Below are 25,527 nucleotides of genomic sequence, written 5' to 3'. Positions count from 1 at the left end.
GAAATAAGTGATCGATCTTTTATTCTATTTTGCCGATTTTCTAATATGATAATTAATTCCGGTTTATGATTAATAACTATTAATAATGTGTTTGTTTATCTTTTATTATTTTATTTGCAATTGTCTAATTTGAAAATAATGATTTTAATTTGAACAATTCGTTTTGGTCTTAACTTCGTTGTCAGCATACGCGTACACCCGATAAATAATATTACGTATTACAAAATTCTTAAAGTTGTAAGATGTTGAAATCTGTTGATATAGTTTATTCTAGATTTTTATTTGTTTTTTCGTTTACTGTTACAATTTGGGTTATACTGGTTAAAAGAAATTGAAAGTGGTGTGGTTGTTCAAGTTGTTTTTTTTTTTGGATATGGTTGATTTATTTCAATGCGTTACTTGAGGAATGTTATGGATATTTTGTGGTCGTTTTCTTTGATTATTAAAATAAGAATTGCTTTTATTAGAGGCTATAGTGTCTAGTCTTTCAGTGTTTGTTAAAAAAATTGTTTAAAACAATTTGAACAACTTTTTGCCAGAGCGATCTCTTGAACCTTATTTTGTGGTATCTCATGAGATTATCATTTATTATTAAATATCATAGAAATCTTTTTTTGATCTAATCCGGAATTTTCGCCATGTATAATTGGCTCTTGTTTAAAAGAGTATATCGGGTGTGGAAAAGATCCACACCCGATATACCGTAATTATGATTTTTTCTATACCGGTAAAATTTTTCGTTTTATAATGCCTGTTTTATAGATTGCTAAGTCCTAAAACAATATTTTATTGTTTCACGGTTTTTTCTTTTTTATTTGTGGTAACTGTTCGTTGTTCATATAAGTAAATGGGTTTACTTTTTGGATGCTTAAAATTTCTTCTATATTTCTCTTACCATAAATGGTTAATAGTTATACGATTCTAAAAATCTACTGATTTTCTTACATTATAAATCTATTGAGTTTATTGGACCACGTTCCGGCTGATTACAGGAGAGTTTTCACCAATGTGTGGTGATTCCAAACACTTATGTGGTTCATCAGTGATAAAAAGTCTTCTAGTGAAGAGGTTTTATACAGTTCGACTCGAGCAGCCGAACAGTACGGACGTGAGAGAGAAGCGTGCTTAGGTGGGGGCGACTGACCTATTGTCAACGGAGCTTTTCAGCTCCCGGTGGGTAAGACACCGAGTGTGGCATAGGCACTTGTCCTACATATTAGCGAAAAGCGGATGCGAGGTTGTTACTAGTTAAACCGTCGAGGAGCTGTTTTTATAGGCTCCTCGCGGAGGCTATAATAGCTTCGCGTTTGCGAAGAATTCGGGATCACCTCAGTGTGTCGTCAGGGATGACACTGTAAGGCCTTGACATTTGACAAGGTCGGACAGAAACGGCCCCTGCTCCTGAGGTGTGAGAAACAGGAAGAGGATCCCTCACTGTGAATACAGGGAGTGAACTACCGCGAGGTACCTGGGACGGCACCCACTAAGCCGTACTGACAGCGGTCAGTCGGTGGAAAAAAAACAGAGTCGTCTAAGTAGAATTTTCTTATATCTTATGAACTATTTGTTCACTGCCTTACGGCAATATGAGTGATATTCCCCCCCCAGAAAGTGTTGTCACGCAGGTGACAACACAAGAAGAAGAAGAGAATGATTTAGCCGAATCATCAAACCCCTCTGTTGACAGCTCGATCGAGCTATATAATAAATTTATTAAATCGACTAATCCCGCGATCGACGACATAGAAATCGTAATATCTGACGATGACTCCTATCTGCCCGAGTCGGAGGAAGAAAAAAGCGAAATCGACACCGATGACGATATCAATACGATGGACGCCATCGACGAAGAGCCGAGCCCAGCTGCAGAATCGCGCGAAGCCCCACCCCCAACTGTAGTAGAGACACAACCCGCCGTGGACAACGTCTTCAAAAATGAAGCCGAGTCCGAAATCGGCAAGAAAATGAAAAGGCTAAGGCCCAAAGAAGACTCTTCGGAAGACGAAGAAGTAAAGAAAAAGGCCAGAGAAATGGCGGAAAGGGAAAAGGCCAATGAGCTTTTAAGGTCGGTCCATGTACTGACGGAACAGATCAAATCCCTTAAAGAAGAAAGCCGTATCCGCGAGGAAAAGGCAAATAAACAAATCCAAGACCTTCTCGCTCAGATGACTGAGCTGAGAAACGAAAACAAAGAAAAGGACAAGGAGATACAAAAACTTGTACAACATATAATGGCATTAACAGCAGCCAAGGAGAAAGAAGAGTCAATAATGGAAATCGACCCGTGGAAAGCCTCCCTCGATAATGACGTTATAAAGCTAGTGGAACTAGGAATCGGTTCACCTCCCCCCGTAAAGCCATCCGGTAGCAAAGGCAAGCCTAAAGAGCCGGAAAGAATCATAACAACCAAAGAACCTGCAGGTTGGACACAAGTCCAAAACAAAAAAGGAAAAAAGACAGGCACCACTACTGAGAAATCAGACAGTAGTGTGAAAACAAAAATAAGCGTCGCCGAAAAGCAGACGCAGATAATAAATCAGCGGAAAGAAATCGAATTTAACAAGGCTGCGAAAGAGGCTCATGAAAGAAGCCAGAAAAAGAAAACTGCCCAAAATAACTTGAGCAAAAATAGCTAAGTTGAAAAAGAAAACGACGTACCAAAAGACTCACCGCAAACAAGCGAGGAGCCTATAGTAAAAGAGCCGAAACCACCGGCGATAATCCTAAAAACTGTAGGAGAACACCAAAAAATCCTGCAGAGAGCAGCCAACCAAGGCATAATATCAGTCAATAAGTTTGCACGATCAGGCAGATCGATTGTTATTAACACAAAAACCAGAAAAGATTACCTAGGAATGGTACACATCCTAGAAGAACACAGTCCAAAAATAGAATTCATCGCATATCCCATAGATAGCGATAAACTAAAAAGAGTCATTATAAAAGGGCTATCTGCTACTACTAGCACAGTAGCAATTAAAGACGAACTATACAATAAAGGAATAGAAGCAACAAGGGTGATCAATATGATCTCCAAAAAAGCTGATAAAAAAGTACTGCCACATTTCATCGTCACCCTCAAAGAGGAAGACGTTGCAAAAATTAAAAAAATATCTGATATATGCTACATGCGAATCTATGTGGAGGATGAATTCAAAATCACAAAAGACACCCTACAGTGTTATAACTGTCAAGGGTTCTATCACAGCTCAAAGGCTTGCCATTGCGGATCCAGATGTGTAAAATGCGGAGAAAACCACATCAGTAACGACTGTGAGAAAAGCCGGGAAACCGACCCCAAATGTGCAAACTGTGGTGAAGCGCACACAGCAAATTATAGAGGATGCTCTAAGGCCCCCAAAAAGAAAGCACCTGCCCCAACAAGACCGGTAGGAAGACCCATAAACAGCGCTCCAATCAACAAAGGAGTCAGCTACGCACAGGCAGCGAAAAAATCCGCTGAAACCACCTCAGAATCTCCAGCACAACCACAAGAAGTGTCGGTACAGGACGCAGCTACCCTCATCGCAAACTTCCATACAGAGTATAATAACAAAATGATGGAAATGATGTCCATGATGGACAAAGCAACAAAAATGATGACTGCATTTGGAGAAGCCGTCCGAAAATGTTAGCAAACCAAAACGAAGATCTACGCATTGGGTCATGGAATTCCGGCGGAATATTCAAAAAGATCAACCTTCTGGATGAAATAATAAACAGATTAGAGCTCGATATCGTAGCTCTTCAAGAAACCAAACTAGTGGAAAGGAAAAAAACAAAATTTCCAGGCTACGATATCTATAGAACGGATCATAGAGCATTATCAGGAGGAACAGCTATATTAGTCAAAAGGGGACTCGAACACGAGCACATCCCAACACCAGACGGACTGGTGACAATGGAAGCCACAATTATTCGACTTAAGGCCAACAATGAAACACTAAAAATAGTGTCAGCTTACGTTAGACCACATGATCCGATTTTCAACGAAGATTTGAGCCTAATACTGAACTCAGAAGAGCCAACTATAATTATTGGAGACCTAAATGCTAGATCTCCCAATTGGTTTGACAGGACGACCAACCGAAATGGAAGATATCTCTGCAACCATCTCGAGAACAGACCGAACACATATGTCATCGGACCAACAGAACCGACATGTTTCCACGGAGAACTCCCTACGTATCTCGACATTGCAATCCTACACAACGTGGGTCAACAATACGAGATACACTCTCTAAATGAAGGCGATTCGACACATAACCTAATCGTCCTGACCCTGGGGGCAACAGAATTGAACTATTTGCAGCCCCACAATAGAAAGAAAACAAGTTGGCCAAACTTTAGAAGAATTGTGAGCGAGAACATCGGTAACATCCCAACAATTAATAATATTACAGAACTAGAAGACAGTGTAATAAAACTAGAACAAGCAATAAACAATGCTATCGATGCCAGCTCCAAAACCGAAACAATCACAAGACAAAAAGGAAGATTCAGGGATATAAGTATAGAACTTCAAAACCTAATCAAAGAGAAAAACCGGAAAAGAAGAAGAGCCTACCGCACAAGAATGGTAGAAGACAAAAGGATTGCAAATGAGCTAGACAGGGAAGTGAAAAAACAACTTCAAAATCATAGAAATGAAAGCTGGAACTCCTATATCGATGAGCTAAATCCTAACAAATCCGCCTTCTGGAAGTTATCTAAAATCCTTCGAAAGGACAAGAAACCCATACCTCCCCTACACGGAGTAAACGGGATTGTCCATACGGAAATCGACAAAGCCGAAGTCATGAAGGACGAACTAGAAAGGGCGTGTAGAAACAACGAAGACCCCGACGATGACATAGACTTTGAAGAAGAGGTAGAAAGAACAGCGAGAAGACTTAGAAGGAAAAAGGGCAGAATAGGTATTACACATACATCTCCCGAAGAAATAAAGGAACTTATAAAAATGACAAATGCCAAAAAAGCCCCAGGACCCGACAACATCACAAATAGGGCGCTGAAAAATCTACCAACAAAAGCTATTGTTTATATCACTAACATAATAAACAACATGCTAAAACTACGATATTTCCCAGATAGGTGGAAAGAGGCACACGTAATAATGATTGCAAAACCTGGTAAAAACGGCACATTTCCGCAAAATTACAGACCTATCAGCTTATTATCATCTATAAGCAAGATAGCGGAAAGAGTTATACTAAAAAGACTCAATGAAGAATCACAAATGCTAGGAACCATACCAGAGGCTCAATTCGGGTTCAGAAGCGAACACTCCTGTGAATTACAGGTACTACGACTTACAGAATTCATCACCAAAGGATTTAATGAAAAAATGTACACAGCTACAGCTTTTCTGGACGTCAGCAAAGCCTTCGACAGAGTCTGGCACCATGAACTCATCTATAAAATGAATGAATTTGGATACAGTGAGGCGATGACATGCCTCCTTGCGTCATATCTTGCCAACAGAAGGTTCAGAGTTCGAATAGGGGCAACCCTATCCGAAGTCGGGACCCTGGAGGCGGGTGTGCCTCAGGGAGCGGTGCTGTCGCCGTACCTGTACACCATCTATACGGCCGACACGCCAAAAGAGCCAGGCTCTCTATTGAGTCTTTACGCTGACGACACAGCAATAGCTGTTAGCTGGAGAAACCCGGATCATGCAGCTAATCATCTGCAAAGAGCACTAAACAGATTCCAAAGATGGTGCATAAAATGGAAAATAGCCCTAAATCCAGATAAAACACAGGTTGTAATGTTTAGTCACAGAAGAAGTGTACCAAATCGCGAAATTACAATCGAAAACACCCCAGTAGACTGGACCAACCAGGCTAAATACCTAGGGGTACATCTAGATAAGAAGCTAACGTTCACTGAGCACATCAATCAGCAAATACGCAAAGCCAAAGCGTTGAAAAGTCAGCTCTCAACACTTATTGGAAGGAAAAGTAAACTACGATTTAAAACCAAAATCAGGGTTGCGAATAGTATTATCCTGCCAGTCCTAACATATGCATCCGCTGCGTGGGGACACACCTGTAAAACAAACAGGAAAAAGATACAGACTACTCAAAATCAAATAGTCAGAGATGCCCTTAAGATACCAAGGTACGTACCCTTGAGATATGTATATAGAGACTCACGACAAACAAGAATCCTACGCACGCTAGACGAGAGAGCATATGAAATTTTTAACGGACTAAGAAACCACCCCAGCAGAATGTTAAGAGAGCTGACTAACTACAATGAAAACACAAGGACGGTACACAGAAGACCAAAACAACAGATAGCTCGATATAGGGAGAACCCGAACGAATAAATAAAGAATGAGATGGTTGCAAGAAGAACGAACAAAGAAATGCAGTCAATCAGAAAACACACCAAAAAAAACTCTGGCGAGAGGGTACGCTTTTCTTTTTTAGGTTTTTAGGTTTTTAGGTAATTATAAGTCCAATATACACCGGGGTGTGTGAGAGCATTATACACTTGGGAATGCACACCCCAATACACGCACACAAATAGGATTAAGGAAAAAAGGAAAGAATTGTTGCCCAGGCATTTTATAGTCCCGACGCCACAAGGAAGTCCACAAAAAAAAAAAAAAAAAAAAAAAAAAAAAAGTGTTTTCTGATTAAATAACGTAAATTCATATTGATACATTCATACTTTTCATTAAACCGTTTAACGTAAATTTACCTTATATAGCAAATATAGAAGGGGCCCGCCAGGCCTTCTATATACCGCTCCGCGGACTAGGCCCTTAAGGCAGATCGAAATGAAAGATCTACTCGCGAAATCCGAGCACTGAGGTCATGTGCGGCATGCATGGGCTTGGTGGCCGGACCCCTCTCGGGTGCTCAGCCGGCGAGGAGAACAAAATTTATTTTGCCAAATCGGCGGCTGAGTGACCGAGCACACACTCTTTTCCGGACATAGAGTCATCAGCTCAGGCTGATGGCTCTATGGTCGGAACACACGCTCCTTTTTCTTTTTTTAGGGACTCAAGTCCCGACGTAAAGCTAGAGTAAAATCAATTGAGTCAGTAAAGTAAATAGGGAGAAAAGCCTAGATGTGGCTACCCCTACAGTTAGGTGGCATAACCACATTCACTAAAAACCGAGGATGTCCTATTACCCAGGGCATCTTAAGTAAATTTCAGATCATAAGCCTCCTCACGTAAGTCACACGATGAGGAGGGGTGGTGGAAAAGCCTGGGGGTCAGATAGGTACCACTTCGACTAGCGAGGTGTGACCGGTTTGATCTTCGGACATGTGGATCCCATTCTTACATTGGTATACACATGTTCCTAGGGGCAGGGTTGATCACTGCGTGTGTGTGTGTGTGTGTGTGTGTGAAGAGGTTTTATCGAGGATTTTTATAGCTGCTAGTCAAAGTTCGGTAAACTACAGTATTCTAAGTATATATTTCATCTCTGGGTTTGATTTGGTACAAATAGTAAAAATACAAAAATGCTACTTTATTCTATGTAAACAATAAAATGTAACTGGGATTTTTATATTTTGTTTTATTTAACAGATGTATATCATTGTAAACCTTGTAGATTCTGATGTATGTAAATAATTGTAATACATAGTTTATTAGAATGCATTTTGCCTTATTACGTATTTATTTTCAGTTTTACTTCGTAGGGTAGATATTTTAATTAGGCACATATTTCTTAATTTGCTGAAAATTAAATTAACTGGCGCTCATTTTTGGTTTGTTCAGGATGTCTGTCTGATTTTATTTAACCTATTTTTTTTCAAGTTTTACACTTGGATTACTTCATGAAGAAATCTGTTACGATTTTATTCCTTTTTCTAGCCTTTAAATCCCACTTTTCTTAGTTTTTTGTCTCTGAAGCATACTTAGTCAATTCTATACTTTCATTCTTCTTCTCTGTTTATTACTTTCTTTACCTTCTTCCCAATTGCATAATAACTTTGGCTATTTTTCCTTCCAAAGCCGAATTATTGTAGCATCACTGTGGACAAGGAGCCAGACACCGTTAAGGCAATAAAGACTACCATTACACCCAAGACGGCGGTCTTAAGGCAAGGCAGTTGGAACAAGAAAGACCCATCAGAATACATGGTATACCCTTTTACATGCAGCTCACTTCCGCGGTAGTGAGCAGGAAAGTTGGCAGCTTGACTATGTAAAGACGTCGCTCTGCCATTACTCATGCCATGCTATCGTATGCTCTCTTCGTTGGCGGTTTTTTTATCGGAAATCAAAGGACTTGTAGCTCGAGTGACAGTAAATATTTACATGCTGCTCGCTGTCTTATCGGTGCTCGGACTTATTTGTTTATTGTTTGGTAAATTTTTCGTTAACTATGGTTGAGTGGAGCAATGACCAAGTGCTGAAGTTTTTAGAGCTATATGCTCGTAAGAGATTATTGTGGGATTCTTTACATAAAGACCACAAAAAAAGTACAATGTACCCGATGCGATTTGTCCTTTAAAATGATATTAATTGCTTTACAAATTTCTGGCACAATCAGCGAAATTACGGGAACTGTTCCCAGTGGCCAAATATCGTAATTTTATTGCCAAGCGTATTTTTGGTGGTATTGGAATTCTTACTTTAGTCTGTTTTTTTTTCATGGACTCAATTTTCTGAAGCAAAAATTCAAAATCTATGCGTGACATTCAGCAATCTCTGGATTGCTCATAAGTCAGTTTATTGAAAAAGTTTGTCATATTTCCTCTGTAAAAAAATGTTCGAAGCCATTTTCAGATTATTATCTAAATAAAAGGCTTTTTCGACATCGACGTTTTTTTTCTACTTTATTTGTTATTAAAACGTTAAGATAATTTTGTAAACTTAAAACAAACAGAGCTATCGCCGCAATATGATGGTACACTGATGCAGCATTGTGGTAGTTGTATGTAAACAGTAATTTGCCTTAAATTGTGTTGTGAAATTATTTCTTGCAAGACAGTGGGCAACGCGAGTAGCAGCAGCAATGACTACGTGTAAAGGAAATATTAAAGGTATGACGGCTAACACAACGACATAGGAAAATGGGAGAGAAGACCTAGCATGATCATAACAAGAGATGTACAGTCAGGAGCTGTCAACGGTGTTGGTCACACGCTCACGACATCTCGAAGTGTGACGGCAGTCCTGCGCTGTGTCGGAAATTTAGTGGCCCTTCCAAAGGTGCGAATAGCTGACACGACGTGCGCAAGCGCCTTGCTAAAGATCGTGCCCGCTTAACCGTCGTCGATACCGCTCCCCTAACAAAAGAACATATCGAATAGGCAGACAACGGCATATCTCCGACACCCAGGCCAAACCCCGAGGTAATTATTATTGACGATAACGTCTTTCACGAGGCCAACTGCCTCTCCCTAATGGAAGAATTATAGAGCATGTGTGCTAAGGTCCTGCAAACGGCTAGAAGAATATAATCGAGAATAAAAACAGCAACGACTCCCCCGACCCTAAAGGACCACATATATTGTCTGGACTGTCTCCAGCTAATATTCTGCTATCCGGCTATTCTAGTGGCCTATAAGAGTTAAAATGAGACTTAAAGAGAAAGAAAAAGAGACTTAAAATGGATTATATCGGGACAAAATGACTTAAGATACTACAGGTGAACATCGGAAGGGCAAAGGTGGCAGGCGACCTGATTTTTACAAAAGTCTTGCAAAGCGAAGCAGATATTATCATAGTACCAGAACCGAATTAAAACATCGTAAAAATGCGGTTGGTTCTCCGATAAAAGAGCAGATGTGGCTGTATTCTTAGTAAATAACAATGTGTGTATAAACAAAATTACCAATAAGCAAGGCATTTTGAAGATTAAAATAACAAACTTGCAATTATAGCCCGTTCTATTTCACCCAACATAATCATGACATAGTATGAGAACCAGGTAAGAAAAATTATAGAAGCGTTACAGAATGAAACATCTTATATAATCGCTGGTGGTATAAACGCCAAATGGATTCTTTGGGGATCTTTAAGAAACAACAAAAGAGCGGAAATTTGGAACGAGTGGATCTCCTCCGCAAATCTGAATGTATTAAACAACAGTTAACTCACATTTGAAAGAGGTGAATTGTGAAGTCTTATATACATTACGCTAGTAACCAACAACTACGCCCAGAAGGTTTAGGAAAGGGATGCGCTGGATGATAACATCTTCACGTTCCACAAGTACCTGTCTTACGAAGTCGGCATCAAGGTCACAACAAGGCACATCATCATCATCAGTGGCGCTACAACTCTTCGTGAGTCTTTGCCGCGTTTACTATTGCCTTCCATGTTTGTCGGTCCTGTGCCAGTAATTCCCATTGTCGCACTCCCATTTTCTTCACAACAAGGCACGGCAGGAAATTACTCAAGTTAGATAAGACAAAATACTTCACAAACCAAATACGAACCTTACAAGAAGATACAATAGTATCAAAAACAAACATGTTACATACACAGTACCATATTTGTGGAACGAAAATATCCACCAAAAGCAGAAAGAGTGTCTTAGAATCAGGCATACAGCACAGATAAATAGGACCCGGTAAACTAAAGAAAAGTACAGGAGCGCCAAAAAAGAACTCAACAAAATGATTAAAAGAACTAAACGCACATGTTAGCAGAATTTGTGCAAGGCGCTGGCGAACGATATATGAGCGAAGCATACAGGATCGCCACTAAGACGCTGAGGTCATAGACCCCATATAACATGTGCGATGACAAAAGAAGGGAAAAGCCCTGTTTCCCAAAAAGCTTATGATCGACGATCTGAACTGTCTTTAGGAATGTCCGGCTGAACTCACCAGACCCTACAATTCCATCAAAATAAATAAATCCTCTGGACTGTACCGTGTGTCACCAGAGTCAATAAAAATACTGAAAAATGATGAAATACTTAGACGAAAAGACAAAATCAAAACTTGCCTAATTTCTAAATTAAATATAAAGAATAAAAGAAATGCTAAAAGATTGCACCACCGATATCATTGTACCCGTATTTAAAAAAGGAAATGCAAGCTAAAACTATAGAGGAACCATTTTAAAAAGCAAGTGAAAGATTACGGGAAAAATTTAAAATATGCTTGGAAAAATCTGAACATGGATTTTGAAAACGAAGGAATATTCACGATCTTGATTTTATACTGAGACAGACAGGAGAAAAGTTATTGAGGAATGTTAAAAAAACCATCTTTGTTTAACTGACCATTCAAACCTTTTGAAAAAGTAAGACAAGACAATACATGAAAATATTCAAAAAGTAGAAAATTATATGATAGAAATTGTTAAAATCTTAAAAAAATAACAGCAATGAAGTAAGGATACAAAATCAATAATCTACAGAGTTCTAGACAAAAATGGAATTAAAACAAGGATGCTTACTTAGTCCACTATTGTTCTAACTAATTTAGATGATTTAAAAAAGAGATGTAAGAAGAAATTTAAAACTATGTGGAAAATGAAAGATGAACGATGTTAGTGTAGAAGGACAAGAAAAACTAAAAGTCATAAAAAATAATTATATAAATGAACTAAGAAACATAAACATGAAAATAAATATAGACAAAAGGAAATCATGGGTAATGGCAACCTCAATAAACAAATATCAAAATAGCGTAGTAGTCAAATGAGAAAAGATCAGCAATTATAATTGTTAGTTTTAAATACTGACATACGGATGTAAATCTTGGACCCTACGACAAGCGGAAAGAAGAAAGATAGACGCCACTGAAATGTTCTGTTGGAGAAGAATGTTGGTCCGACCACAGAACGTTGTAGAAAGAAAAGACACAATTGTAAAAATTCTGATTATTCTATAAAAAATATTTTATTTCGGAACTTTTATTCTAATAATTGAACTAAAAAGTTTAGACCAATTTCTGTAATATCAGCATCTATTCTTCAGAAATAATTTATTTCTGGGTTTTCCTTAGTAAAATAAATTTCCCATTACGAGTGTCCCATTACATTTCGTGAAATACTAAAGTAGTATCAACCAATGCATGGTCTATTAAAGATTTATTTGGTTTCCCTATTACAAACAAAATGTGTTAACTACCACAAAATCTGCCAACCTTACTCTACATTGACCTTTCATGTATTCCTTTTTGCAGTGTATGGCATTTGGTGTGGTTTGGCAATCGATATCATTCGTTGCGTCCGCATGTTTTCATTCGATTCTGAGGTCTTGAAATTATTATTTAGTTCTAGTTCCCTTCCCCAAATCACTATTCTATCTATTCAAAATGCCTGCTATGAAACCGAATATAGGTAACTTTGTAGAGGTAAATTCCTTTTTGTGTTTACGATTTTGACAGACCGCCAAACTTGTTGATATAAATTTTGGGATAATATGTATGGTTTATCTCAAAATTATAAATAGTCAAAACACCGAAATTAATATTATATAACTTTATTATAATTACATGTATATGATACAAATTTATGTATCAAAAGAGCTAATATTGTTCTGAAGCTATTTTCTTGTGGCATTTTAAATTAATTACTATTTAAATGGGAACAAGCCACAATTAAAGGTTAAAATACGTTTATTGACGTTTCAATTTCCACTTCGGAAATCGTTCTCAAAATACAAACATTAGTAAATTAAACAAATTTTGTTTTTTGTTACTTAGTGAAAAATTCTTCTAATAATTTAATTTTATCTGACTCATCTATATTGACAATTCAGACATACCTTATACATTTTAAAGTAGACGACTTTAAAATGATATTGCCAATATTGTTGAGTTGCGTTCCTGGGACGACTTTACTTATAAGATAGTTCATTCGATTACATGAAATCAACTTTAACTTGAGAATATCTGTCAGAAAAAATCATAACATGTAATTCGTCTTTAAAAAGACAAATACATGCCATGATGACAGTAAAATTCTCCTGTTAGTGATTCCATAGTAAATTATGAGGGAAAAACCAGGAAAAAACCTCATAATACTATCCCGACATAGTAAGTATTTGATCGTGCATTTAGTTTACCTTCAATAAACACCAAATTCCGATTTTATATGTTTGTTATTTAAAAAAAACATAAATGATGTATTCTCTATATGTAACTGACTTACCAATACTGGTATTTTCCCTTTAATAACTTCCTCTTTCAATATGGGTAACCAGATCCTACTACATTCTGCCGAGGAATTCGCGACACAATTGGTCTCATTTAGCATAATTAGAGCCGCTTCTTTGATTTTTCTCTTTTTACCATCCGTTTCTTTTAGGACTATATTTGAATCATTCCATTGAACCCTATGTTCATTATCCCATGCGTGTTTACAGATTTGAGATCTATCAAATTCTCTATTTTTAATATAGGATTGATGTTCACTTATTCTAACATTTAATGGTCTTGATGTTTCACCTAAATAAAACTGATGGCAGGTAATTTAATAATTACCTTGTGAATGCGTTATATCATATACGTTTTTCCGGTGTGAGTCTGAAAAACAACACTTATCTTGACATGCAGCGGTAATACAACTATAATCTGGAAAACATGCGACATATATTATTTATTCGTTTAAGTGAATAAATACTCGAATATTCTGGATTATTCGGTACCAAGTACCCATTTAAATCATTTTTGTATAGCTAATCTCCACTGCTTCTTCTGATGTGCCTATCCGTTACGAATGTTGGCGATCATCATGGCAATCTTTATCTTATCTGCAGCAGCGCGAAAAAGCTGCACAGATGTTGTATTGAACCAGATTCTGAGGTTCTTTAACCAAGTTGTTCTTCTTCTTCCTGGACCTCGTTTTCCAAATATTTTTCTTGGCAGGATGGCTTAAAGGAGAGCATATCTGGATTCATTTCGCATAATATGTCCAAAGAACTGTAACTTTCAGAATTTGATGGTGGTCAGTACCTCTCGGTTCTTATTCATTCTTCTGAGGACCTCCTTATTTGTGACTCGGTCAGTCCACGGTAGCTTAAGCATTCTCCGATATAGCCACATCTCAAATGCTTTCAGTTTTCTGCACATATCTTCGTTCAAGGTCCACGATTCAACACCATGAAGACGTAGCATCGCAGCATTCTTACTTTTGTATCAAGAGAGAGGTTGTGACTCTTGAAGAAGGTCCCCATCCGATTGTGGATCTGGCTTTTCCGATGCGTGCTCTAATCTCCTGATTGTTGGTCAATTCTTCATTTATTATGGTGCCGAGGTAGTTGTAGTGCGTCACTCTTTCTACAGGGAATTGGTTGACGTAGAGTTGACCTTCTGTTATTCTTTTCTTGCTAATTATCATAAGCTTTGTCTTCTTAACGTTTATATTGAGTCCATATTGTTGACTGTAATACGTGATTTTGTTCATAAGAACTTGTAGGTCTTCTAAATTGTCCGAAAATACTATGGTGTCATCTGCATATCTGATGTTGTTTAGCCGGTAACCATTTTTTCAGTTTCGTGCAAAGCTTCGATAAATATTCTTTCAGAGTACAGATTGAAGATTAGAGGAGACAAAATACAGCCTTGCCTCACTGCACGCATGATTTTCACATAGTCATTGTGTTCACCTTGAACTATGAGATTTGCTGTCTGATTCCAGTAAAGACTTCTAATTATTTTCAGATCTTGCTTGTTAGTTCCTGTTTCTTTTAGTATTTGCATCATCTTGACATGCTGTACTCGATCAAATGCTTTCTCGTAATCAACCAGACATGCGTATACGTCGCAGTTAACGTCTCTGCATCTCTGGAATAAGACTTGTACTAAGAACAAAGCCTCTCTAGTACCAACAGCATTTGTGAACCCGAACTGGTTGGGGGAAATTTGACTTTTACACAGCTTGTAGATTCTCTTATGAATTATCTTTAGGAATAATTTTAGGAGATGACTCATGAGGCTTATAGTATATAATCTTCGCATTTTTTTGGCTCTTGGTTTTTTTAGAAGTGCAATAAACTCAGATTTTAGCCATTCTGTTGGTATTTCTCCAGAGTTATCTATATTGTTCAATATCTTTGCGATTATTGCTATTGATTCGTTGTCCATTAGTTTGAGTAGTTCTGCTTGTATATTATCAGGGCCAGCCGCTTTGCCATCCTTTAACTATGTTATTGCGGAGTAAACTTCCTGCTGTAATATTCTTGGTCCATCATCTACCTCTTCTTCTAGCTCAAAGGTATTATCTCTTTGGTCTTCAAATAGTTTTTCTAGATATTCTCTACTTAGTATATACATATTATATACCCATTTAGATCATTTTTGTATAGCAAGTCTCCACTTATTATATACATATGCTGGTTTTTAAACTGAGAATCATATGCTAGAAAGAATTGTATCAGTATATTTTATATCACACAAATTTGCTATAGATTTCGTTGATTGTCGGTCCATAATCTCGGGTGTTCTAGGATGGACTCTCGTAGGATGCCCGCTTAATATAAAAAAGAGATTGACTGGGTTCGTACGCTAGTTTGTGAAGGAATGGATGCATAATATTCACTTTTAGGTTCATATATGCTTCTATACCCTTTTTGTCATCTTGAGATATGTTGGTAGGTAAGGTGTAATAACACTGATACATTACAGCTTTCTTATCGGTACTGTGTGATAAACCTAAAGTATGATCAACTTCAAGAAGAAGAGTGAAAAAGAAATTTGATTGACCTTCTGCCATAGAATTTAAATTAATATCCCAAGTTAGATTGCCATTTAAATAAAGTTCTATTCATCCAGCTGCTGGTAGAAAATAAGCATGTGCTTATACACTACTTATAAATTTAACAGGAAATTAGCTGGCACCCTGACAACAGCGTAAACAATATCTAATTGTGTACATCTTGGTTTCTGCATTAACTCCATCGTTTCTTAATTTTAATTTACCTCTACAGGTAAATTATAGCACTCTTTAAAATAAACCAATACTGACTCTATATCCACAAGATTATCACCATTACTAATGTTTTTTCCATATACCCATATTTTATACAATACCCTCGTTTTAAAATCAGATTACCTAGAGTTGAGTGAATTATATTTAACCAAAGCGCCGGTGTCTTAACATCAATAATAATAATATAAAATACATCTATCGGATAAATAAAAAGATGTCTACTTAACCAAGTTAACTAATGAGCTGATCTTAGTAAGTTAAGTATATTGCTGTTATTAAATAAATTATTGTATTGTGTAAAAGAATTCGTTCATACTAACTGTTTGTCCTATAATAGCATAACCTTCGTTTACCGGTACGTTTACATTTAACCAATACTTACTATAAGTACAAAGTACTATAAGTACTATTATAAGTACAAACATTTTTTCTGTCAGTCAATATATTTATATATTCTAAATTACTTTATGGTCGTAGATAAAATATAATACGTGTATACCTTTTTATATTATTCATACAATATATAGCTCGTAATCGCCATATACCTTATGCTTTTATATCAACAAAACTGCTTATTATACTACGTTAAACGCCCGTTCCGTCTCTATATTTAAATTAATTTTATTATTTAGTTGGTGCCGGTTCGGTATGCGATCTACAGTAGAGTTTCTAGTTCAGTATGCGGTCTACCGTCTGATATGCGGGGAACGTCACCTATCATCAAATGCTGTATTGAGACTCACTAAAATTCTATATTTATATATAGCACCAAAATCATGTAAAAAGTAGTTAAATGAAAATTCAAAACTTTTATTGGCTTCTTAAAGTAAATTTATATGACAAGATTAGAGGCATTTATACATATACATTTCTAACATCGTGCAGAAAAGCGATAAACTTATCTTCTACATTTCTTCGTATTACTTTCTACACAACATAATCCAAATGGGACTGCAAAGTACTGACAGGAACACCTCTCATTTTCTTTAAAATCGTAATTTTACCCTCCAACCAGGATCTTTCTATCCCTTGCGAATGTGATCCTGTTAATGGGTCGACATAATTTTCCTGGTGGTTAACGGTTGAGAGGACGTAGCCCAATTGGTGCAAATTGCCGTATGCTGGCCATTCGTCCGAGTAAATTACTGACCCAGCCTCAACTTCCCTTTGTATCATGGGAAATAGGGTGGATTTGTCTCTTCGCTCAACATGAAAATATCAGACCTTCTCTTTAATCTTTAATTCAAAGACCCACGGACCGTCAATTCGGCGTCTATGATTCCAATTCCGGGTCTTCTTACTTACCTCGAAGCTGTTCACGGCGATTCACTGACATCACAGAGAAACAAACTTCTCGACACATGTTATACCAGTCGCATAAAGCTTCTCTTCCTCTCCCCGTTAATTTCATTACTGTGTCAAAATCGAGTTCCAAAATGAACATGAATATTAATTCCAAAATTTCACATAAAGTTAACTTGCAATTACTGTTTCCATTTAAATCGGTGAATTAAAAAAATGGTTACCATGCCTAACTGATCTTGTTGTCTGGCATCCTCTCCTTGGGCAACGAAGAACTAGTCTATATTCACCACCCCGATCTTGTTTCTACTTTTGTTCCATTTCTGCTCCACATCGGTGGCACGGCCCAGCGTCTCAACATTTTGTAATAAACCGTTCGCTCGTAGAAATGCTACTGCCTCTGCTTCGCTCGAAATGACAGTTTTATAAAATTCTTTTAGCAATATTTTGTTTGCAACTAAATCAATCTTCATTTTGGGGCTTATTTTACACCAAAATAGGTCATTAAAAGTTTTGATATTAGCACAACGTGATTGACCAGTAATGAGTTTGTCATAATTTCCCAAATTTGTTTTTGCATTCCTGACTGACCAGTAATGAGTTTGTAATTTGTTTTTGCATTCCTAATTGACCAGTATTGAGTTTGTAATAGTTTCTCTAATTTGTTTTTATACCTATTTGAGAAAGACGTAGACCGCATTCCCAATCAGCTAAACTGCCGTAGATCGCATATTAGACGGTTGACCGCATACCGAACCGGCACCATTTAGTTTTTATATCTCTAATTTTTTGACGTTTCTTTGGTAAATTTATTTTACTTGAAGTCTGTTTAAAAGATTAAAATTATAGTTTCATATGTACAGTTCTGTTGAAGATCGACAAGTTCAATTGTTATCTTGTAAATGACTATGCACTTTTCCATTAGGTAAAGTAGAAACCGGCTATTTTTGTGAATAATTTCGTTTGGTACTTTTGATCAGATGTTGTCATATTATGTCAGTGAACTCAGTCAGAATTATGTCAGCTATTCATATACTCTCAACGATGTTACTAAACAGTTTCCATTAATTCAACAAACGTTCTACTAATAAAAAACTCTCCTATTACCATTTTCGGCATGAAATTAAAAAGATTGTACTATCAGAAGTTGAGAAGAAACCTGCCGATCTAGAAAAAAATTATCTTCAGAGCTCTACTACTCACCTTCCGGAAAAGTACCGTTCTGATCCCAACGAAAGACAAATTAGGAAAATATATAGAATATGCTATGGAAATAATCTACGTAAAACACTCCATTTTTTCTGTCCCGATAACTTTGGGCTTTGCCTTGAAGACTGCTTCAGACTATTTCATACTATCAATTATAAAATTTTTCATGGTTTTTTAAATTTGTTGTTGTTTAATATGCAACATAAGTTTATATGATTGATGTATGTTGTTTTTAGTTCTAAATTATTTAAATTGTAATATTGGTTTAGCTACATGACTTAAATGAAGGTTCAAAATATAGTTTGACACACACACACACATATATATATATATATATATATATATATATATATATATATATATATATATATATATATAAGAAAAAAGAAGTACTTGTGACTCGTTTGGAACAAATATATAACTATTTTCGATGGGTTGGAGTCAATAATAGGGCTATTGGTTAACTATTTTTTTATTCTCGAGCTTTCAATTGTGTTTACAATTATAATTGTAAACACAATTGAAAGCTCGAGAATAAAAAAATAGTTATTGGTTAACTATTTTTTTATTCTCGAGCTTTCAATTGTGTTTACAATTATAATTGTAAACACAATTGAAAGCTCGAGAATAAAAAAATAGTTAACCAATAGCCCTATTATTGACTCCAACCCATCGAAAATATATATATATATATATATATATATATATATATATATATATATATATATATATATATATATATATATATGTATATATACATATATATATATGTATTTATATATATATATATATATATATATATATATCTGAACCTCAGAGAAAAACCGATAATAAGTCTTGTATTTTAAATTTTACAGGAGAGCAATTTGAAGAGTTTGAAAAATTGTATTTTTCTAACCCATTCCTATTGTAAATAGGAGTGCATAGTACATGGGTTATTATTTTCCCAGTTATGTTTTTAAGTTCCAGTTAAGATAAATAAAGCTGATAATAACTAGCATCTCACTTTAATTTATTTAAATAGTTTTAAATTAATGATGAAACAATACTCTATGGTTCTAGAAATGGACTTAATATATTGCGACTTAATACTATTTAACTCCTACTAATCTGTAGATACCGTGGACTAGATACTATTGTTAATCAAAAAACCGATAGTAGAACAATGCAAAGTACGAACAGCGTTATATCAATTCTAATTAAATAATAAAACGCAAAAAGATACAGGAAATATTTATTTTTTTAAATAAACGAAATCAGACCAAAATGTTACAAAGAAATAATTGTAACTAACTTTAAACAGAAAATTCATAATAAAGATCATTGTATTTTTTACTCGTCTTCGTCGAAGTTACCATGTGGAAGATTTTTAAAGTATTCGTGGAATCTTTTAGGCACCCATTTTAATAAATTCTGCAAATCGTTTTATTTTTTAGCTGAAATAGGTTTAATTGTCTCCCTTATCGGTTTCAGAACTAAATTGGCATTGAAAACAACTTCCTTAGAATTACCAATACCCTTTGCGTGGTAGTCTCTTGGCAGTTCTATTAAAATCAACTTATTTAAAATTCTGTTTATTAAAATTTGTTTTAAAATGCAACACTCACTAAGAATCGAAAGATAGCACATAATCATCTGGAGATTTTTATTTTGTGATGGACAGTTGTCACTCCAGATAACAATTCTTTCTACTGATTATTTAACATTTAAATTAATGTATTTCAAAATGCATAAAGCCATTTCATTTCCACCACGTCCGGCTATAGATTCATTCCTAGTAAAACAATATTCTAATTTATCTATTGCATCATAGACAGTATAGTTAAAAGTCCACAGCCTTAGAGAATAGAAGCTCTGAGAATTCGTCAGTGAAGGAGTGGGTAAACATTTTTCTAAATCCACCGAAAATATTTTGGTGTTCGCTTCGGTTTTAAAAGTCTCTTTATCCTGTTGCTTTAGTTTATACCGATGATCTGCATCAAAAAGATGAGAGTCGCAGTTAGTTTGTAATTCAAGGCGTTCTTCCAGAGATACGAATTCTTTGAGTTTGATAACATGCCCATCACATGTATCACATGTATCATTCCCTAGCTCTTTGAAGGCTATAAATTTAGAATTGAAAATGTTATTATATAATCACCGCTTAGCAATATCTTTTTTAGGAATTTTCCGTTTTACACAATTCTCATAGAAGCACCGATACATTATAGAAATGTTAAGATGGCTGCCTGAATATATTATCTAGGATTTATTTCTGGAGTAATGCGATTCTATATACGAGAACTTCTGTATGTGCTCTCTGATATTGTTGTTTACACTAAAAAAATAGTCCAACATTCTTTTTCCAGCACGAGATCCCATTCTAGCACGTATACGCTCAACTGGAACTTCTTCGATAGAGCTAGCTGTAAATTGTCTCTTTTGGTCAAGTTCGATAGTACCATTCCATTCCATTCAGCTGCGCTATAGTGAGGTCCATCGTCATCATGTTGAACAATAAAGTTTGAGGTTGTTTCGAATTCTTATTTTTATCATTTCTACTGATTTGAACAAAATGTGTGTGAAAAACCGTGTCCGTCCCAGCTTGCGTGGAGGAGGAGTTCTGAATTAAGTAGGGACTTAATTCAGAACTCCTGTACTTCGTGGAAGACGGACGGGCGGCGGATCCTCAGTGGCGACACGGCGCGTCCCACTGGCTGATAAGGAAATGTCCTACAGATATATAGGATAGGTGTTAATAAGGTTTTACCAAATAAGTAATCGTGGACCAACTGAGGAAATGGTATAGGGCAGCAGCTATGACATTACTTTATTAAGGCTATAGCGGAATGATTTCTACTGTTGGCTTAATGACAGATACTCACGGGCAGATATCACATAATTATTCAACCTGCCTTGATACTGCGATCAGGCAGGCAAGGGGAAACCACCTGATTCCCGTGACTACACCATCATAAATGTATCGAATCAGTTAGATATGCTTAGCGATCCGATTAGCAATCGGCGCTCAGTTGGTTCTGGACGAACTAGTGTCAAATGGGCTACCGGGCATGTGTTTGTGAGCAACCAGGCAACATATGCTAAATTGGCGTCTGGAAAAAAATCAGATTTTCAGTTAAGAAAAGCAATGGGAATAGCAACCTGGAATGGTCGAGGATTATTGCAACCAGGCAAACTGCATATACTACAACGAGAAGTCGAAAGAGAGGATATAGAAATATGCGGACTTTCGGAGACCCATTGGAAAGGACAAGGACACTTCCGAACAGCAGATCGTGTTGTATACATATCGGGAGCAAATAACACAGGAAGAAATTGTGTTGCAATTATTGTGACTAAAAAAGTTTCACAATACGTGTATGATTACCAACCGATAAAAAAAAATGAAGTGGAAGACGTATACTCCCGTATTAAAGACACAATAAGAAATATTTCATCTAAAGAACCACTCATAATCATGGGCGATTTTAACGCTAAGGTAGGAGAAACAAGAAATGATAACATCCAAAATGTAGGAAACTATGGGTGAGGTATTAAAAACAGCTGAGGCGAACGTTTAATATATTTTGCAACCAAAAACAGTTTTGCCATTGTCAACACAATGTTCAAACATCATGCCCGTTGTTTATAGACGTGGACCAGCCCAAATGTAGAATACAAGAATCAAATCGACTACTTATTGATTAGAAACAGATATTTCATCTAAAGAACCACTCATAATCATGGGCGATTTTAACGCTAAGGTAGGAGAAACAAGAAATGATAACATCCAAAATGTAGGAAACTATGGGTGAGGTATTAAAAACAGCTGAGGCGAACGTTTAATATATTTTGCAACCAAAAACAGTTTTGCCATTGTCAACACAATGTTCAAACATCATGCCCGTTGTTTATAGACGTGGACCAGCCCAAATGTAGAATACAAGAATCAAAAGAATCAAATCGACTACTTATTGATTAGAAACAGATGAAAAACATATTTTACAAACGAAAAAACTAGACAAAGAGCTGAATGTGGATCCGATCATAAATTGTTAAGGGCTTGCTTCAAGATGAAGCTAAAAAGAACAATGCCGCACCAAAATCTAAACAGGTTAGAGATTTCAAATCCGAAAATATTTAGAGATGAATTAGAGGAAACTAGTATATTGAACACACAAGACAACCCAGAAGAAATGTGGAAATGTTTCAGAAATGCCATAGAAACCTTGATAGAAAGAACCAGAACCGAAAAAAAGTTCATTAAGAGAAAACACTGGATGACAGACAGAATGCTGCAACTTCTTAAAGAGCGAAGGAGAATCAAATCTCTCATATATCAAAACGACAGCAACAAAAACGAATTAGCAAGGTTAAAAAAGCATGTAGTGACAATAAAAGTAAACATAAATAATGAATGCAAGGAATTAGAGAGACATACAAACCGGTATGAATCCCATGAGCTATATAACAAAGTCCGATATCTATCCATGGAATTTGAACCAATCATACAAACAATAATGGATCAAAAACAACATATTGTAAATGAGAGAAATAGATTGCGGAGGTATGGAGAAAATATTGTCAAAGTCTTTATGCAGATGATCCTCAGAATGCAAATCACGATGAGATCACTGCAGAGAGAGAACCAAACATTCCAAAGTCAGAGGTAGAAAAAGCAATTAAAAAGGTAAAAAATAGAAAATCTCGTGGAGCAGACCAGATCACCGCAGAAGTTTTAAAAGACTGGAGATGTTGGAGTAAATGTTATGCATATAATCTGCAAAAAGATTTGGGAAACCGGAGAAGGGCCCAACGACTGGACAACATCCACTTTCATTCCTATATTCAAAAAACAAACTTCGCTAGATTGCAGCAACTACAGAATGGTAACCCTAATATCCCATGCAAGCAAGGTTCTACTTCATATAATACATGAAAGACTAAAAGCTTTTCTATTGCCTCAGATATTAGAAGAACAGCGGGATTTGTTCCAGAAAAAGGCACAAGAGAACACATTCTTAATGTCAGACAGCTAATCAAAAAAACTTGTAAATTCAATACTCCTGTGCTTATGTGCTTTGTGGATTACACAAAGGTCTTCGATAAAGTTAAATGGCAGCAGCTATGGTCCATACTAGCGGAAATGGGAATACCCCACCACTTAATTCAACTTATTAGAAGTCTATATGAAAATAATAAGTGCATAGTAAAAATAAACACCCATTCCGATCATTTCAGAACAGAGGCAGGTGTCAGGCAGGGATGCATAATCTCGCCAACTCTGTTTAATATCTACAGCGAACACATTATACGAAGGGTACTAGATGGATTGAAGGGTGGAATATCAGTAAGAGGTCAAAAAATCAGTAACTTGAGATATGCTGATAACACTTTAATAATCGCGGCAAATCAAGACGGAATGGAAGACATAATGAGATGTCTGGAGGAGAAAAGCAAAACATATGGACTAAAGCTAAATAGGAGTAAGACAAAGATCATGATGGTAGGCAGAGCTCGGAATAATCTTTAACACATTAAAGAAATTGGGGGCTTTGAAGTAGGTAGTAAATAGTTTCATATACCTGCGGTCCCTAATAACAAATGACGGAGGGTGTGACAGAGATATACGTAGAAGGTTGACTATTGCTAGAACAGCTATGATGAAACTGGTAACAATTTGGAAAACTTCTAGCATAACAATACACACAAAACTAAGGCTGGTAAGGGCACTCATTTTTCCCATAGCCACATATGCATGTGGAGCTTAAAGAAAGCGGATACAAATAATCTAGACGCTTTTAAAATGTGGGTATACCGCCGCATGTTAAGAATATCCTGGATTGATCATCGCACTAACGTATCGATATTAGAATAACTTAAAGTAAATGATAGACTGCTTAAACAAATACAACAGAGATATTTGCAGTATTTTGAGACACATGGCTAGAAGAACAGGTACGATGAAAAATTGATAGTCGAGGGTAGAGTTGAAGGAAAGAGACCTAGGGGAAGATCTCTAAGCCGTTGGGTAGATCAAACAAATATATTGATTAACCAAGGGTTACATAAAGCCGAACAACTAGCCCAGGACAGGGAAGGCTGGAGGAAAATCGTGAAAAAACTGTAAAAGCCTGATGGTGTCACTACATCCCAAAAGGGATTAGGACTGAGGAGGAGGAGGAACAAAATGTACTCGTTAGTTTTCTAGTAGTTCAGATTCGTCTATATTTTTTCTTAGAGTTTCTTCCCTGTTGCAAGAAGGTACATTATTTTTACTAAAAAATCTGGTATTCTACATATCGTTATTCAAAGCAATAATATCCACTATAGCATTGCCACATCCGGTTGCAAGAACTTTCAAATTTTTCTGCGGGATGTCCTTCACGCTGTTAGCGGTTGAATATATCTCCATAACGATCTCAGCTTCTTCGGTATTAGCAGCAACAAAAGCTAAAAGTAAAAAAATAACCAAATTTGTTATGATAAACACATGTAATTTAATTACCGTTCTCTTCGGGAAAATTTGAGGTTATAACAGGTTTTTCAGATATTTCGTTGCACTGGGTTTGTGCTAGTGAAATTTGTAATAATTTTGGCCTCTCGATGTCATCATGTTGTCCATATACACATACTAAATACTAAAATAGCACCCTTATCCCGTTTTTTTTTTGTTATTTAATTGACCGAACGAAATAATGTAACTTAATATGATGACAACTGATGTACGCTAAAACAACACAATATTAAATCCAGTTAACTAACCTCACGTCTGGACATAATATCTTCTTATTGGATATCATTCAGGGCCAAACAGTATCAAAAACCAATAATACTGTTTGGTTCGATTTAACAGAGGACTTAACATATATATATATATATATATATATATATATATATATATATATATATATATATATATATATATATATGTATATATATATATATAATATATATATACATATATATATATATATATATATATATATATATATATATATATATATATATATATATATATATATATATACATACATATATATATATATATATATATATATATATATATATATATATATATATATATATATATATATATATATATATGTATATATATATATATATATATAATAAAGTTTTCCGTTTGTTTCTGCAAGGATGTTTAATACTTT

General features: G+C 35.9%; 1 protein-coding gene across 2 annotated transcripts in view; it reads right to left on the bottom strand.

The window, feature by feature from the left end:
- Apoltp (Apolipoprotein lipid transfer particle) overlaps positions 1-25,527 on the bottom strand; it is a 1,459,665-nt gene that overhangs the window by 463,007 nt on the left and 971,131 nt on the right. The gene's annotated exons all lie outside the window — the stretch shown is intronic.

This window comes from Diabrotica undecimpunctata, chromosome 10 (assembly GCF_040954645.1).
Source record: "Diabrotica undecimpunctata isolate CICGRU chromosome 10, icDiaUnde3, whole genome shotgun sequence".
Classification (NCBI taxonomy): domain Eukaryota; kingdom Metazoa; phylum Arthropoda; class Insecta; order Coleoptera; family Chrysomelidae; genus Diabrotica; species Diabrotica undecimpunctata.
Note: the sequence above shows the minus strand (reverse complement) of the source record. Positions and strands in the feature narration are given on the sequence as shown.